This window comes from Cynoglossus semilaevis, chromosome 10, assembly GCF_000523025.1.
Source record: "Cynoglossus semilaevis isolate Cse_v1.0 chromosome 10, Cse_v1.0, whole genome shotgun sequence".
Classification (NCBI taxonomy): domain Eukaryota; kingdom Metazoa; phylum Chordata; class Actinopteri; order Pleuronectiformes; family Cynoglossidae; genus Cynoglossus; species Cynoglossus semilaevis.
The window spans coordinates 2733433-2738774 of record NC_024316.1 but is presented as its reverse complement, the minus strand read 5'-3'; the positions used below and the strand labels follow the sequence as shown (position 1 = coordinate 2738774).

Here is a 5342-nt window from a genome sequence, read left to right as displayed (position 1 = left end):
AAAGAAAACATCCGCCTTTCCAGGTTCTCTTCCACCAACCCATTACCCTCATTACAGAAGATAATGTCATCTGTAAACAACCGTGGCCTCCACCCTGACCACATCTGTCAACATGTCCGTCAGCACAGCAAACAAATAGCTCACCGTTGAATCCTGATAGTAATTCCTGGTCAAACCCATCAGGATGAGGCCGCATCCACCATGTGATTAATAAAGTGAATTATTTATTTAGTTGTTTTTAACATTAACGTTTTTGGCACTTTTGTTTTCCTTATGTTCATAACTAAACTCAAGTTCATTTTCCAAGCTTTTTTTTCATGTTATTTTGGTTTTTAGTGAGTGAGAAATTTCAAGTTCATTTTCCAAGCTTTTTTTTCTTGTTATTTTGGTTTTTAGTGAGTGAGTTAGTAACTACACAGCGGACTTAAAAACTTTAAAGCAATTAAAAAAAAATGGTCACAAACGAAAACGCAACAGGTTTACAGTAAATATGCCATCATTTTCAAAACAAATCAATATAATGAGCAAACGTTGACTACAATTGAGCCTAGAAAAGCTGAAAAACAGTAAAACTACAAACATCAACAAACACAGGTAAACAAAAACGGCTGCATTTAGAAACATGCAATACCTGTTTAACCGCAAATTGTTGAAATGTCTCTTATATTTTATAACTAATCATGACTCCGGGGTAAAAAAAAGCTTAACCTTAATTTATTCAGCTTAATCGAAATAAATTCAAATACCTTACAGTTCTCTGTTGGCCCAGTAATAGAAGAAGATTTTACGTGAAAACTAATAAAATAATAAAATAATAAAAAAATAAATAACTAATAAAATCCACAACAAAACGATGAAACTTAAATCTAAAATCCCATTTGAAATTATTCATTCATGGAAGTAACTGATAGTGTAATTAAATTTGTCCTCAAGATCAAATCAAATGTGTACTAGAGATGGCCTGCCAGTGTGTAACCTAACACAGTCATTTAAAAGGGAAAGCGTATAAATGAATCAAGCAATTAGATAAATAAATAGCGCGTTGGCTGTAGAAGAAGTCTGTCAGTTTAAACCAGGCTTAACATCGACACAAAACTACAAGTATTGACAGCCAGAAACAAGCGTAAACTTAGTGAACGATTTGCTAAATATTGTCAGCAGAATACGGTAGAAATGAAAGATGAACCGGGATGTCAACACACACACAAACTAACAAACAAATACAAACAGCGGTGTTGGTGCTTACCTGTCGGATACAGTGCAGACTGCAGTCCTGGGGAATGATAGGAGCAGCGGTGACGTCATCCTGAGCGAAGGTCTCCAGACCTAGAGCCAGGAGCTGGTACAGAAGAACAGACCACCGCATGGTTCCACGGACAGCATGACACTGTCTCACACAGTCCACTGTGGAGGAGCAGGAGAACAACATCCACCACTCGCTCTAGGATAAGAGAATGCGACTGCCGAAGTGCCTGAGCGCCTTATATTATAAGGTTAGAAGGCGGAGTCGTCGGACTAGGAGAAGCTGGCGGAGCTGGAAGGGCAGGAGGAGCAGCAGGGGAGGGATGTCTCAAGGCGATGGGTGGAAGTTGGAGGTGCAGCACACGGAGCTCGTTCTGCATGTTTTGACAGTTACGACGCAGCTGCTCTGTTTGAAGACGGACAGAAATGGGTTTTTTTTTGGCAGCTTTCTATACCCTCACACGCACACGTCCAACATATTTTTTCACACCCTATAAAAACAAAAAACAAACACAAAAGCACAGAATTAGCCAAAAGCGATTAAGAGCCACACACGAGATGCCAAGAGGCGTAGCTGAGATTGATTAGAAAAAGGCATCAGTAGCGGGAATCGGTGGTTGTGCAACCATGCAGCTACAACTGAAAAGGTAGAATACGGGAACTAAAAGGACATAAAAAGCAAAACCAACAAAATATGCAACACGCTACGTCCGAGTGACAGTTTAGTACTCAGCTCGCCCACTAGTTCCCGTGCGAAAATTGTTGTAAACGTCCACTTCGGAATGGAACGAATGAAAGACTTTCTTAAAAATGTGCGATGATGTTGTAACCATGAAAAGTCTTAGATTGAGGTGTCATAAACCGAAGATCCTCTGTCCCATTTTTTGCGACCTTAACCTTAATGTAATCAATACGAAATGCATACAATAAATAAATACATAACTAATAATTAAAAAAAAACAGCAGGATTGCAGCAAAAATGATTGACAAAAAATTGACAAAAATGAAAAAAAGAAAAGAGAATTAATAGAGAACAGAGAAGAAATCCAGCAAAGTAATTAAAAAAGATAAAAACATTCAAAGAAAATATGCACTTTTCTATTATTACTAAATGACAAATAAATGAAAAGTAAATGATTCCATTGGGCAGCTAAAACTTAAAAAAAAAAAGATTATTGTTAAGTTTAATATTTCTGGATTTTTTATTTATTTAATTATTTTCAGCACTTTTGTGGGGTTTTTTTTTTTACTTCTCATCTTGTGTTTATATCATATCCAACTGCTTTTTAAGCCTGTTAATTTGTCTGTTAATAATTAATTTGTCCTAACATCCAGAAGACACAATGATTAATGTTAGAATAGAACACTTAACGCCTTCAAACATTGTACAGTTTAGCACAGGCTTGGGAAAAACATTTGTGACTCGTGGTCCACAGTGGAGTCCTAAATTTGACAGGGGGCGGGTGAGGAGCTGAGAAATGGAGGGTTCGTGTGGACTAAGATAAATGACATGTAAAAGTTAAAGCAAAAAGGCTAAAAAGTTTTTTTTTTTCTTTTAAATTGATCTTTTTTACGTCATCTTTTTTTTCTTTTAAATTGATCTTTTTTTACGTCATCTAATGGGGATTGCAGGGAAAAGCCAGAAGTACAATGCTAATTTGAATTAATAATTTAATTTATTTAAAGTTAGTTTGGTTTGTCGGATCAAAAAGCCAAAACGGGCTGCATCTGGCCCCCGGGCCGTTGTTTGCCCGTGTCTGGCGTAGGATCTGTCCTGAAATGAAACAGATATTTTTCATTTACAGCGGGGCCACAACAGAATGGAGATGGACATGTTCATAAACTGGTCCAGGAGGCACAGGGAGCATGTGTGAACCACATGACTCTGAATCACTATGTGTACAAGGGACATTCACATTTACACTGAAATCACCTGCATTTCTGAGGTGGGGATGTCACAATATCCCTCCTGTCTGGTAACTGATAACGAAAATGACTAATAAAACTAAACTAACTAACCTAATACCTGGAGAAAATGCTTAAGGTATTGAGACAGAAACAGAAAAAGACAACACAAATTGGCATTGTTTACGAAAAGCTCTTGATGAAACGTCATCATTTAAGGCATATTTTGCTAATCTAAAAATAATCCTTTAATAATTCTTTTTTGAACAGGGGTGGAGTCTGTATCAGTCTTTGAAGTCGGCGTTTGATCATAATTAAGAAAGAAACAGCCTGCTCTAGTCTGACCTGTCTGGTTGCGTCTAACGCCAAGTTTTTTAATGTGTTGTTGACGTTTACGAGCAGTTTGGTCTTTGGTTAGCACCATTATTTTAATGACCCAATCATGAAGTTGTGAATGGTATTCATTCCATTCTATTGGAACGCCCAGTGAAAATCTATTTGTAGTTAACGCTCAATGTGAATCGGACATGATTGCTGAGTAGGACTGAGTCGGAGACTTGTTATTAATCTAGAAGCTGCGGCTCTACCGATAAGGAACTTGGCTTGTACATTTTCCAGGCTTTGATCAAATCGCATGCAGGGAACCGGGATTTAACGTCAAACATTGTGGCAGGATTTCCGTTTTTGGCCGTTTCAGTCAATGGTCAAATATCCAGAAAAGTCACCCAGTGTACAATCACATTTACCAAATTCCTCAAGTTGTTTTCTGAACAATTTGTCCCATCATCATTCAGAGACCCAGCTTCTGTAGAAGCTGCATTTTTGCATCAATTGCATAGACTTCCACTAGGGGTGTCCAATATAGACTTCTTGCCAATATTCGCTATGTTGCTATGTCAAAACAATTAATTCCCAAATCCGATACCGATATATGTAGCCGTTTGCCTCAAAATCTGAGGTCAACGCCTCACGACCCCTACAAGCGATTCCAGTAAAGGTCAACGCCTCACGACCCCTACAAGCAATTCCAGTAAATTTGGCAAAACCCAGGCATTGCATTATCAGGTTTTCATCATCGGAGGAAAAACCCATAATGATTCTTACCTATGCTAATATCTGTTGGCCAACATTATCGAACATCCCTAATTTCCGCCTCACATTGAGAAAAATTGTCCAAAGGCTGCTTCACAGAAGTCAACTGAAGCTGAGCTTCAACAGGATTAAATACAGATTTGGTGTATTAGACAATTCACATCAGATGATGTGGTTTGCTGTTTTCAAACATACTCTTTGGTAAACAAAATCTAAATTTAACAGATGTTCCATGATTTATTCAATAATATTTGATAGGAACCTGAGCTTTTCCTTCTTGTCTTAGATCAATTTGCAGCTCAGGTGAATGTTTCTTCACTGAATCTGTTCCTTTTCTTGATTTTTTTTTTCTTGACATTCTAACTACAGCTTCTTCAGGTGTCCTTCTACCCAGAATCTAAAATAAAGAGAAGATGCATCTGTCAGTATCTCTATCAAGTTCAGTTTTTATGACGTGAGGTGTAGACGGACGATACTCATAACACTGGACTCTTGGGTTTTCCCTGCACTCCAGATGCTTCACTTGTGTTCTTTGTTCTCTTGTAGTTCTGACGTAGATATTCAACTCTTGTCAGGAACTTTCCGTGCAAATATCAGGCCAAAGTTCTGGTCTGTGTTTTATGATAAAGGGAAAAATTAAAGGACAGGCGTTTTTATTGTCATCTGTGATAAACAATAGCACGTACAGCTGTGGCCTGATTAACAGTCTGTCAGAAGACATTTAAAAGCATGTCAGACAACTGGAAATACATTTTCTTTTTAAAAAAAAATTAAAAAAAAAAAAAAAAAAAAAATCGAAAAAAACCCAAAGGACCCCCTTTGTTCTCCTCTCAGACATCTCGGTTGTTATTTAGAGCTGAAGACAACCTTTTAAAGGTTTTAATCAGAGATACTCTCCTTCAGGGCTCAACATTTTCCTTTTAGTTTAGTTAGACACAAAAAGTTTGTCGGCTGAGAAACATTAAGACATACATTTGGGAGAAACATAATAAACTGACCGTATTTCAAAAGAACAAGACAAGTCCATCATCATTATTCTACGAGAGCCTAATGGAACACAGATGACGTTCAGTAAAACAGAGTGGAAAAGGATGGAAACAGGT

At 37.6% G+C, this 5342-nt stretch overlaps 2 long non-coding RNA genes across 3 annotated transcripts; one reads left to right on the top strand and one right to left on the bottom strand.

Moving 5' to 3' along the window:
* Positions 1-825: 825 nt before the first annotated feature.
* LOC103384572 (uncharacterized) lies at positions 826-5342 on the bottom strand. 2 transcript variants are annotated; one of them, XR_003050791.1, is made up of 3 exons: positions 5238-5342; positions 4252-4636; positions 826-1733 (listed from the first exon to the last, which is right to left on the bottom strand). It is a non-coding gene; the product is annotated as an uncharacterized LOC103384572 (long non-coding RNA). The 2 variants fall into 2 exon arrangements; XR_003050792.1 differs by having other exon boundaries at positions 828-1733; positions 4502-4636.
* Positions 3713-4646, top strand: LOC112487584 (uncharacterized). Its single transcript, XR_003050794.1, has 2 exons — positions 3713-4105; positions 4145-4646. It is a non-coding gene; the product is annotated as an uncharacterized LOC112487584 (long non-coding RNA).